Source organism: Quercus lobata, chromosome 1, assembly GCF_001633185.2.
Source record: "Quercus lobata isolate SW786 chromosome 1, ValleyOak3.0 Primary Assembly, whole genome shotgun sequence".
Classification (NCBI taxonomy): domain Eukaryota; kingdom Viridiplantae; phylum Streptophyta; class Magnoliopsida; order Fagales; family Fagaceae; genus Quercus; species Quercus lobata.
In genome coordinates, this window is record NC_044904.1 from 28,190,754 (window position 1) to 28,204,177 (window position 13,424).

Here is a 13,424-nt window from a genome sequence, read left to right on the forward strand (position 1 = left end):
TCACTAACACCAGAGTCCCCAGGCCCCTCGGTTCGCTATTGTCCTTGTCCATGCACGAGGGAGAGACTCTGAAAGCATACTCCGATAGATACTGGGAAGTATATAATGACCTGGATGATAACCACGATGCTGTCGCTATCAGTACATTCAAAAGCGGCCTCCCCACCGACCATGGCTTAAGGAAATCCCTCACTGGTAAACCGGTTGCCAACGTTGATCAGTTGAGGGATAGGATAGACAAGTACAAAAGAGTGGAGGAAGATCAGCTGCAAGGGAGGGGGAAGGAGAAGGTTATCCACCCCAAAGCAAATGATTTCAGGTCGGAACGGCACAATCATGGTCAGCCGAGGAGAGATTTTTCGCGACAGGCTGGGCAGAGTAATCCGCAAACAGTGAATGCCATATTCAGAGAGCCCGTACAACAGGTACTGGAGAAAGTAAGAGATGAACCCTATTTCAGGTGGCCGGGAAAGATGGCTGGAGAACCTTCCAAACGTAACCAGAACTTGTACTGCCACTATCATCAAGACCATGGGCACACTACTGAGGACTGCAGGAATCTGTGGAATCATCTGGATCAGTTGGTCCGAGAAGGAAAGTTACGTCACCTGCTGCACCCGTCGAGCGGCCACACCGGCCAAGCAACACAAGAGCCTCGAAAGGACGTGACCTTAAGACCACCCACCGGGACGATACATGTCATCTTCGCTGCACCAGGAAGAACGGGACCACCCATCCCCAGGGTGTTAGCCGTTGATCGGCTCCCCTCCGGGAGCAGGCAGAGGGAACACAAAAGGTCAAAAAGGGGAAGTTCTTTGATACTGGGGTTCTCGGATTAGGATAAGAGAGGAACTATTCAACCTCACGATGATGCCTTGGTGGTCACTCTGAGGATTGGGGGCTTTGACGTGAAAAGGGTGTTGGTGGATTCGGGAAGTGCAGTAGAGATAATGTACCCTGATCTATACAAGGGGCTGAACTTGAAACCAGAAGATTTGGCAGTTTATGACTCCCCCCTTCTTAGCTTCGAGGGAAGAATGGTTACGCCAAAAGGACAAATCCGACTACCCATACAGACTGGGACGGAGGTGGTGGAAGTGAATTTTATCGTCGTCGACGTTTATTCACCCTACACCGCGATAGTCGCCAGGCCATGGATCCACGCCCTGGAAGCCGTAACCTCCACACTTCATCAGAAGGTGAAATACCCATCCAAAGGACAAGTGGAAGAGATCCGAGGAGATCAGGCCGTATCCAGGCAGTGTATGGTGGCCGCCGTCTTACATCGGCCCCATGCCGAGTCCTCGGCCCCTGAAAGTTTATAGCAATCAGCCGCCTCGGCAGAGCAAGACAACGAACTGGCCGAGGAGATAGGGTGTGAAAGTTTAGATAAAATCGCTGTCAACGACGACCCGGAGAAGTTCTTTCTGGTCGGCTCGGAATTGCCCTCTCAAGAAAAGGAGGAACTGGTCGGATTTCTTAGAGAAAATGTCGACGTGTTCGCATGGGAAGCCTACGACGCCCCGGGCGTCGATCCCAGCCTTATTTGTCACCACCTGAACGTCAACCCCTCTTCCACTCCGAAGAAGCAGCCACCCCGACGCCCTTCAAAGGAACATGCTAGTGCCGTAAAAGACGAAGTGGCAAAGCTAAAAAGAGCGGGGGCTATCAAAGAGGTCTTTTACCCAGAGTGGCTAGCAAACACGGTGGTGGTAAAGAAGAAGACAGGGAAATGGAGGGTCTGCGTAGACTTCACGGACCTGAACAAGGCATGCCCAAAGGACCCATTCCCCCTACCCCGAATTGATCGATTGGTGGATGCAACCGTGGGGCACCCTCGAATGAGCTTCCTGGACGCCTTCCAAGGCTATCATCAGATACCCCTTGCGCTAGAGGACCAAGAGAAAACGGCTTTCATGACGCCCATCGGAAACTATCATTACAAGGTGATGCCGTTTGGGCTAAAGAACGCAGGCTCAACCTACCAAAGAATGATGACTCGGATGTTTGAACCACAACTGGGCAAGATCATTGAGGTTTATATAGATGATATGGTCATCAAGAGTAGAAGGGCGTCCGAGCACGTGAAGGACCTCGGAACAATCTTCACCATATTAAGGGAGCACCGGTTGCGGCTGAATGCCTCCAAATGTTCATTCGGGGTCGGGTCTGGGAAATTCCTAGGGTATATGGTCACCCACAGGGGAATAGAAGTAAGTCCCGATCAAATCAAAGCCATTAACAGCCTACAGGCTCCTCGGAATCCGAAGGAAGTACAGAAGCTCACTGGTATGATTGCGGCATTGAACCGGTTCATATCGAGATCGGCGGATCGATGTCGGCCTTTCTACCTCCTGATAAACAAGTGGAAAGAGTTTGCATGGTCGGAGGATTGCGTTCAGGCTTTCCAGCAACTTAAAGACTACCTGTCCCGACCACCCATCATGTCCAGCCCTGAGGCGGATGAGGTGCTGTTTGCCTACATCGCCGTAGCTCCCCACGCTGTAAGCCTGGTACTGATACGGGATGATAATGGGGTGCAGCGACCGGTGTACTATGTGAGCAAATCACTACATGAGGCCGAGGTGCGATACCTACCTTTAGAAAAGGCAATTCTGGCAATAGTGCATGCAACCCGAAAACTTCCTCATTACTTTCAGGCGCACACGGTCATCGTTCTGACTCAGCTTCCCCTCCGAGCAGTGCTTCGAAGCGCTGACTATACAGGAAGGATCGCCATGTGGAGTGCGCTCTTGGGAGCCTTTGATATAAAATATATGCCCAGATCCTCCATCAAAGGGCAGGTCCTCGCAGACTTGGTAGCGGAGTTTGCTGAGCCCTCCATAGAAACAATAACCGAGAAGAGGGACATGGATGGGAAGTCGGTTGGTGCGATCTCAACAGGGAGGAACACGCATTGGAAGGTCTACGTAGATGGCGCAGCCAACCAGAGAGGGTCAGGAGTTGGGATAGTTTTAATATCCCCGGACGGTGCTGCCATTGAAAAATCATTAAGGCTCGGATTCTCGGCTACGAACAATGAAGCCGAATACGAAGCCTTACTTCAAGGGATGACGATGGTTCAAAGGTTGGGCGGAAAAATGATAGAAGCGTTCTCGGACTCCAGACTGGTAGTCGGACAGGTGATGGGTGAGCTGGAAGCCCGAGATACTAGGATGCAAGAGTATCTGGGACAAGTCAAGCGGCTGCAGACGAATTTTGAGTCCTTCAATCTGACACACATTTCCAGGAGTGGCAACACCCATGCGGACTCGCTGGCCACTCTCGCCACGTCCTCGGCACATAATCTGCCGCGAGTGATCCTGGTTGAAGATCTAGCCCAGGCAAGTCCCATCAGTAGAGGCCCTGCCAGAGTCCACCAGATCAGAAAGAGTCACAGCTGGATGGATCCCATAAAGAACTTCCTGCAAAACGACGTCTTGCCGGAAGAAAAATTGGAAGCCGAGAAGATACGAAGGAATGCTCCTCGGTTTTGGCTGTCAGAGGACCACAAACTATATCGGCGCTCCTATTCTGGACCGTACCTACTCTGCGTACACCCAGAAGAATCCGAATCTCTGCTTGAGGAGTTACACGAGGGGATTTGTGGAAGTCATACCGGAGGGAGATCGCTGGCACACAGGGCACTTACCCAGGGGTACTGGTGGCCGAACATGCAGAGAGAGGCCCAAGAATACGCTAAGAAGTGCGATCAGTGCCAAAGATTCGCCCCGAATATCCACCAACCCGGAGGAGTTCTTAACCCCCTCTCGAGTCCATGGCCGTTCGCACAATGGGGCCTTGATCTAGTTGGGCCCTTCCCCAAGGCCGTAGGGAACAAGCGATACATAATAGTCGGAACGGACTACTTCACTAAATGGGTGGAGGCTGAACCATTGGCCAACATTAGGGACGTCGACGCCCAAAAATTCATCTGGAAGAACATCATCACCCGCTTCGGGACCCCGCGTACACTCATTTCCGACAATGGTCTGCAGTTCGACAGTAAAAACTTTAGGGAGTATTGCCGCGAGTTTGGAATCATCAACCGATATTCCACCCCCGCCTACCCTCAGGGAAATGGACAGGTCGAAGCCGTGAACAAGGTCATAGTGAACGGAATGAAGAAGAGGTTGGACGAGGCGAAGGGGAGATGGGTAGAAGAACTCCCCCATGTCTTATGGACTTATCGGACAACGCCGCGACGATCGACCGGTGAGACCCCCTTCTCGATGACTTACGGGGCTGAGGCCGTGCTCTCGATTGAGAACAACTTTCCCACACTGAGGTCTAGATCGTTTACCCCAAGCGATAACGACGAGTTATTGGAACGGAGTCTGGACCTAGACGAAGAAAGAAGGGAAAAAGCGATGATTCATGTGGCCTATTATCACCAGAAGCTGAGACAAGGGTATGATGCTAACGTCAAACCACGGCCTCTAGGGCCAGGTGATCTCGTAATGAGGAAGATTCTTGGCAGCGCAAAGAACCCCTTTGGGGCAAGTTGGGGCCCAATTGGGAGGGACCATACCGTGTCACATCCGTGGCCGGAATAGGCGCCTACTACCTAGAAGATTTAGATGAAAAAGCTGTACCTCGACCATGGAATGTAAATAACCTCAGAAGATATTATTATTAATGAGAATGGCTTAGCACACGTTTTCTTTCATGATTATCCGCTGCTTGCTGGGCTGCTGACAACTATTCATAGTTTTAAACAGAACCCAAGTCCTGCATGGCTCCTCGGACCACAGACTTGGGGGAAATTATTACTCATATAAGTTTTAAACAGAACCTAGTCCTGCATGGCTCCACAGACCACAGACTAAGGGGAAATTAATACTTAAGGCAACTATTCATAGTTTTAAACAGAACCCAAGTCCTGTATGGCTCCTTGGACCACAGACTTGGGGGAAATTATTACTAATATAAGTTTTAAACAGAACCTAGTCCTGCATGGCTCCACGAACCACTAGGGGTGTCCACGGGTCGGGTCGGGTCGGTTTTGGACCCAACCCGAACCCGACTCGCCGGCGTCGGGTGAAAGGCGGAGGGACCCGAAACCGACCGCCGGCGTCACTCGGTCGAGTCGGTTTTGGGTTCGGGTGGTGTTCGGGTGGGTCGGTCGGTGTTGAGAGTCGCCGGATCCTGCAAACGTCGCCGGATTCTCCTCGAATGTCGCCGGAATCTCATCGAATGTCGTCGGAATCTGCAAAAATCCAGTAGATCTACACCAAAAATCGCCGAAATTAGCCTGGATCTCCTCGAATCTCGCCGGATCTCACCAAATATGGTCCAAATCTCGCTTGGATCTCCTCAAATGTAGCCGGATCTCACCAAATCTCGCTCGAATTCGCCGGATCTCACCCAATCTCGCTTGAATGTCGCCGGATATTGCCAGATTTATATATAACGTCGGTCGGGTCGGGTGGCTCGGGTTTTGGAGAAGAAAACCCGCCACTCGACCGCCGGCGTCGGGTCTTGGGGTCAGAAACCCGTCACCGACCGTTGGAGTGGTCGGTTCGGACGGTTGCCGGTTCGGGTTCGGGCGGGTTGGTCGGATTGGTAGGGTTACGGGTTGGGTTGGACACCCCTACGGACCACAGACTAAGGGGAAATTAATACTTAAGGCAACTATTCATAGTTTTAAACAGAACCCAAGTCCTGCATGGCTCCTCGGACCACAGACTTGGGGGAAATTATTACTAATATAAGTTTTAAACAGAACCTAGTGCTACATGGCTCCACGGACCACAGACTAAGGGGAAATTAATACTTAAGGCAACTATTCATAGTTTTAAACAGAACCCAAGTCCTGCATGGCTCTCGGACCACAGACTTGGGGGAAATTATTACTAATATAAGTTTTAAACAGAACCTAGTCCTGCATGGCTCCACGGACCACAGACTAAGGGGAAATTAATACTTAAGGCAACTATTCATAGTTTTAAACAGAACCCAAGTCCTGCATGGCTCCTCGGACCACAGACTTGGGGGAAATTATTACTAATATAAGTTTTAAACAGAACCTAGTCCTGCATGGCTCCACGGACCACAGACTAAGGGGAAATTAATACTTAAGGCAACTATTCATAGTTTTAAACAGAACCCAAGTCCTGCATGGCTCCTCGGACCACAGACTTGGGGGAAATTATTACTCATATAAGTTTTAAACAGAACCTAGTCCTGCATGGCTCCACGGACCACAGACTAAGGGGAAATTAATACTTAAGGCAACTATTCATAGTTTTAAACAGAACCCAAGTCCTGCATGGCTCCTCGGACCACAGACTTGGGAGAAATTATTACTTATAAGTTTTAAACAGAACCTAGTCCTGCATGGCTCCACGGACCACAGACTAAGGGGAAATTAATACTTAAGACAACTATTCATACTTTAAACAGAACCTAAGTCCTGCATGGCTCCTCGGGCCACAGACTTGGGGGAAATTATTGCTTATGGTAGATTGGGAGAAATTATTACTTATAAGTTTTAAACAGAACCTAGTCCTGCATGGCTCCACGGACCACAGACTAAGGGGAAATTGATACTTAAGACAACTATTCATAGCTTTAAACAGAACCTAAGTCCTGCATGGCTCCTCGGGCCACAGACTTGGGGGAAATTATTGCTTATGGTAGATTGGGAGATCATTACTTAAAGGAAACCATTTTAATATGTACGCGCAGTCTGGCACCATCGCAACCCTCAGATGCGCAGCCCAAAAACCCATTTTTATCTTGACCGTTTATCTGTATCTACATAGTTGCAAATGTTTAAAGAAGAGCGCTACTGACGTGCATCCATAGTAAGCAAAACGAACATTTTATATTAATATTCCGAGTACATTAGAAGGAGAGGTCCTTACAAAAGAGCGGGAAAATTGGACGACTCTCGGTCAAAAAAGGAAAGAGTACAAAAATCAAAAGCCTAGAAGGCTAAGCCTCAGCAGGAGGATCTCCTTTCTGCTCGGGCTGAGGAGGCGGAACCTCGATGGTAGAGTCTACGACGGGATCATTCGCCATATCGGGCACAAGGACAGCATCAGGCGTCGCCAGATCCTGCTCAGAGGCAGCTTGGACACCCTCAGGATGCGCTCGGATCTCTTTAGGATAGAAGATGCTCTCGGACAGTCTCAGCGCCGAGTCAGCAGGAACTCCTGCAACGTCGAGGGCACGAGACCATGAGATATCACAATACTCCCGGCATACCTCGGGGATTTCCTCGGGTAGCCTGGCCTCCGTCTCTTCGGCTCCGAGCTGGCGTGCGGCACTCTTCTCAGTCTCTGTGGCCTCTCGGATCAGTTGGGCCTCCTCTTTGGCCCGTCGCAGCTCATCCTCGACCCTTTGCAGAGCGGTCTTGAGATCTTGCACTACCTGTTTCTCGGTGGCAAGGTTAATCTGGGTCGAGAACAGCTCCTTGCGCTGGTCCTCCGCCTGGGCCTCAGCACTCTTCAAACCAGCCTCTGCAGACTTACGCCGGTTCTCCGACTCCTTGAACTTGTCCATAAGTTCAGCGTAATCGTGCTGGAGGGACCCCAAGGTTTTCTCCACCTCCGCTCGCGCCTGGTTCTCGACCTCAGCTCGACTACTTTTACCGTGGCAAAATTCCTCAGCCACGAACACCTGCTGGGTAATCTACAAACGAAACAAGATTGTTGTAATCTGAGGTCAAATAAATTAATGAAACAGTAAAAGGATTACTTACCATCGCGAGATCCCTTTTAAGGGATAGGAAGATCTCGGGCTGAGAGAACCGCTTATAAGCCTCCATATCCCGAGGAAGAAGTAGGGGCTGCTCTAAGGCCTCGGCCACGTAGCCCGCCCGGCCTCGATTGTACTCTCGGATCGAAGCATTGTAGGGAATGGCCACCCCATCCAGCTCTAATCTGGGGCCCCATACACGCGGGGTAGCACGTACTTCCGCAAGAGTCTCCTCGTCTTGACTCTCCGAGGAGTTGCCCCTTCTGCTCCTTGGCGCGCGAGTGGTTTTTTGCTGCTTGGTCGGTTGGGCAACCACCTCGCCCTCCTCAGGAGTGTCGGCCGGCCTTTTCTTCTTTAAGTCCGGATTAACCTTAAGGCCAAGGTCTGAGGTGTCCGTAGGAGCCACAGGAGGGAGGGTCTTGCCCTGTGGTGGAGTTGGCACGCCTCCAGAAGTTAATGGCCGCGCCTCGTAAATTGCAGCACGTCAGAAGTAACGGTCCGCACGCGCGCCACACGCTCTCCTTATTTCCACCCTCTCCCAAATATCAAAACCCCGTCTTTTCCTCCTCGGAGGGAGATAGAAACCGGAGTTTTGAGGGGCTAATGTGGGGCCCGGCCCAGAAATGATGGGCTATTCCAAATTCAGGCCCGTCCGAGGAGCATCCTGTCCGAAGAGAAACCACGTATGAAGCATTACTCAATCCCAATAAACGCCAAGGAAACCTGTCCGAGGAGTAACACCTCCTCGGACCTCACAAAGCCCAGACGAGGAGTTCTCCCCAGCCACTTCAGTTCATCCTCCCAACATATAAAATGAATAAAATCCAAAATATCCCATGGAGAGCTACCACCACATTAATTGCGCCCCAACCACCCTCTTGGCCGCATTAATGAAGAAATGACCCCTGAACAGTACCGCCTTGGCCTCTGCAACTCACATAGGGAGAGATGAAGGCATCTGATGGGACAGCCACTCAAGTAGGTGCTTAGATGGTCAACAAGTGTAGGGTTGAGATGAGAGAAGGGAGCTATATAATGTAGTGGAGTCCCTTAGAGAAGGGGACGAAAAATTCTGTATGAGGAACTAGAGAAATAAACTTACACGTGAGAGATCCATTTTCGTGTCTTTATTTTCTGCAATCATATTGCCCATGCATCAGACTGAATAGACTCGCTGAAGCCAAGTTCTTTGACCCATCCTCTACAAATATTTATTGTGGGTTGCGCTTTGGGCCAGGGCCTGATCAATCAAATTTGGGTCAGGAAAATCGTGCAACTACAGTTTTCATTTTATCTTTTTAAACATAGCATTTTAAAACCCATTAGATTAATTATCTATAATTAAACTAAGTAAATACCTAATTAAACTAAATCTAATTTAGCTATAAAAGCAAAAGGTAAAAACCCTACCCCGTACCCACAACCCACTTTCTTTCTCATAGCCTCCACTCGTCAAAGTTCAACCCTTAGCCCCTCATCTTTTCTCACCGCTCCATATGCCGCCTCCACACGTCGGCCTTCCTATACCAGCCTCCACATGTCGGCCTTCCTATGCCGGCCTCCACACGCTGGGCTCCCTACGCTGGCCTAATCTTTTCATTCTCATGGAGTCACGATGACCCTCTCTCTCTCTCTTTAATTTCTCCATAATTTCCTCTCTTTTTTTTATATTATGGGTTTGTTTAATATTGAATCAATGCTATTTTTTCAATTTTTATGTGCAAATAAAGTTAGGGTTTTGAAAAAAACCCATGTGCTTGGTTGTTTATATTCTGGGTTTGTTTATTTTTTCAATTTCCTCTCTCTTTTTTATATTCTGGGTTTGTTTATTTTTTTTTCTTTGTTTGCTTTCTTAGAAAATAAATGATTAGGAAACCGAAAAAACCCACCGAAACCAACCAAAACCGAAATCCAACCGAAACTGATTGATTTTCAATTACTTTGGTCGGTTTCGGTTGAGAATTTCACAAACCGAAAATTTCGGTTTCGGTTGGCCAACATTTAGAAAACCAACCGAAATTGAACCGACACACCCCTAAATGGCCCGTTTAGATAGAGGAGGGAAGGAGGAGGAGTAGAGTAGAGTTGGCTAAAAATAAACTAATTTTAGGCTAAATCTACTTTACTCTACTTTACTCCCCCTCCCTCCCCTTCAATCCAAACGGACCATAAATGCTTTCTCTTATTCATTTTTTTCTTCTCTTTCATATGTATTTTCTTGTTATTCATTGTGCTCAACAATTAGATGTTAGCCATTATGGTGGAACAACAATGAGTGGCGCTTATAATTGGAGGTTACTTGTGCTTTCATTTTAATGCTAGAGATATCTGGTGAGTGATAATCATATTCAATTAGTATGAGTATCTTAACAAATCACATGTTCATAGCTTAAGCAATTAATCAAAAAATATTCACACATTTATATATGTGTGTGTATAGTCTAGACCTTCATGAATAGTAACTCAAAGTCAAAACTCATATGTTCATATTGTAAGGTAGCCGCGGCTGGAATGGATAATACATAATATTAAAGTATTCTTAACCAACAAGTGGTCGTGCCGGAGTGGTTATCGGGCATGACTAGAAATCATGTGGGCTCTGCCCGCGCAGGTTCGAATCCTGCCGACCACGATTTTTTATTTTTTATTTTTGTGTCACTTTTTGCTAAGCAGTTACAAGAACATTTGAACCAGCCCAATGACTCATCAGCATGGTCAACTTCCAATCTATGGCCAATTAACACATGTGGCTTCATATTTTTCATTTGAACCAGCCCAATGACTCATCAGCATGGTCAACTTCCAATCTATGGCCAATTAACACGTGGCTTCATATTTTTTTTTTTGGTCACTTTTATCAACTTTAATCATGCTAGTCTTCGTTCCTCAGGGAAAAAAAAATGGACACTATGTCACAAGACTCATTGCCAAAAACTAAATATTTCTGAACTTGGACTAGATTCAGCTAAACCTGGACCAGATTCGGCCTAGACTTGTATCCTCTCTCTCTCTCTCTCTCTCTCTCTCATTTCAAGTGTTCTTGGGTTGGATTCTCATTTCTCAAAAAACTTGAAGCATTGCTTGTGTTTTCGAAGAATGGCTTGTTGGAATAAGGGACAAGGAATGAAGACAACTCCAACCAAGATGCAGAAATTCTCTCCTCACATGGAAGTAAAAGATGCTTTTTAATTCAATCTTTGGCCTCAAAAAAAAAAAAAAAAAAAGATATTCCTTGATCAAGACGGCGCAACCTAACCCAAACTAGCCGCGTTTGTGCCTTGACACAACCCCATGAATGTGGTTTAAAGTCCATAGAAGCTAATAAGCATGGTAAACAAAGCCCTTGTTCGATGGGGTTTGGATTCTTTTTGGAAGACTAAATGGGAGCCCACAATTGTATAACATTGGCGGATGCCTCACGTGAATAAGCTTTTATGTTATCGGTTCATTTTGAAAATTTTAATAATAAATAATTGTTATGGTTCATATATTATAATATTTAAAAGTTAATTTAGATTATATGACAATTATCAATTATATTTAAGAAATTAATTTAGATTTTATATTATATATTACTAAAATGAGTTAAAAAAATATAAGTTGTTGGTTAGGTATTACATTGTTTCTTTATATTCATAATTGCAAAATATTAAAATGACAAGAGATCAATAATTGTAAATTTTGTTTTTAGAAATTCATTCAACACAAAATGTGAACATGCGTTAAGGACAATGAAAATGTGTAATCCAAGTGCACTTATTAATATATTTGTGGGGCCCAATAATTTGTGGGCCAGGTCCATTTATTCGTGGGGGTCCAAAGGCTCAAGCCGAGGAGGGTTACGGCCCAAGCTCGATAATATAAGTACAAAATAGCCTTAGGATACAATCGAGGACGATTCAGTCCTCGGCATGCCCGAGGTCTCACAAGAAGGAGGGACAAAAACGACATAGAGACAGCTTGGGGAAAAAAATCTAAAATATCTGCGTCAATAGAAAAGGGTACGCTGGGAAGTATAACGACCAGAGCCATACTCTCAGGCTTTTACAACCACCCCCAACCACTCTGGGTATGGGTTGATGGGACAAGTATCCGTCTTGAAATGTCGATCCTACACGTGGACAAAGGATAAAAAAACACAGGCTAATATAAAAGGAAAAGCAAGCAATTCAAAGAAGAGGTTGGGAAAAATGGCCAAAAACCAGAACCTCCCAGCCCGCCTCCAGGATAAAGAATCCTAGGGCGAAAATGACCTAATCATGTATGAACACCATGAAAAACCCACTGTCTGGTGACTGGGGCCTAACCTTTCAAACCCACGCTCTACAAATGATGTTGTTTGAGGCTTTTTGCATACGAATCCAACACTGTTACGGGTCGTTATGAATCGTGTCCTTACAATATTATATCAATTAAAAAATATTTATTGATGTAATATTAACAAAAAGTTACACATGTACCTTCTTTTTTTTTTTCTTTTTTCTTTTTTTTTTTTTTTTTTGTGGAGAGTCACATACAAAGAGGGGAATGTGATTCTAATACAAATGTATACCACAAACTTTACATAATAACCATGGTAACTTTTAAGTAAGGGTAAATCAAGTTATATTATACACATAATACGTTCTCTTAAACAATGTAAGAGAATTACCTTTTGTTAAATACATACACACAGGAAATGGAGTTCCAACACAAAGATAATTGCATATGTACTTGATGATATATGCGTGGGATGGGTTCAAGTTATACAGTGTAACTTTAAGAAATGTTATACACTTAATAACTTTTTATTGGATAAATAATTTGAAAATTCAGCTTACATATTTTTTATATTTTTAACACGCATGCCAAAAAAACATGTTAATCAGACATTATACCACAAACTCTACATAATAACCATGGTAACTTTTAAATAAGGGTAGATTAAGTTATATTATACACACAATACGTCCTCTTAAACAATGTAAGAGAATTACCTTTTTTTAAATACATACACACAGGAAATGGAGTTCCAACACAAAGATAATTGCATATGTACTTGATTATATATGTATGGGATGAGTTCAAGTTATACAGTGTAACTTTAAGAAATGTTATACACTTAATACAGTGTAACTTTAAGAAATGTTATACACTTAATAACTTTTTATTGGATAAATAATTTGAAAATTCAGCTTATATATTCTTTATATTTTTAACACGCATACCAAAAAAAACATGTTAATCAAACATTATTTGCTATTTGATTAATAAAACCATCTTTCATGGATAATTTTAAATTACAAAAACTTGTACTTTAAATATTTGATCGATGACCTAGTTATTGAAATTTTGTTATCTTGAAATTTTGTAAGCAAGGAGAATATATAAAGATAATATAATATAATAGTGGATTGTCAAAATTCGCATCCAATAATGATATATTGAGTGGTAACATTGACTAAATTACATCAGGTATAACTTGAACTCGTTAATACATGATAATGAATTCATATTTTGACATAAATGCAAATATTTGATGACGTTAAAGACCAAATGAAGAGAATTCCCAATGAATGTGCCCTCATTACAGTACCTTAGACCACTAAGACTTAACCAATGCCATTGCTGAAGAAGGAGAGGGCCAATCCCAAACCCACAATCGAGATGAGCAAGATTGGTCGTTGATGGAGAATAAAGTTATGGAAATGGCGGATCTTGTGAAGTATATTGATGAGTCA

General features: G+C 45.2%; 1 non-coding gene across 1 annotated transcript; it reads left to right on the top strand.

The window, feature by feature from the left end:
• Window positions 1–10,254: 10,254 nt before the first annotated feature.
• On the top strand, window positions 10,255–10,336 carry TRNAS-AGA. Its single transcript has one exon. It is a non-coding gene; the product is annotated as a tRNA-Ser (tRNA).
• The last annotated feature ends 3,088 nt before the right edge of the window (window positions 10,337–13,424 follow it).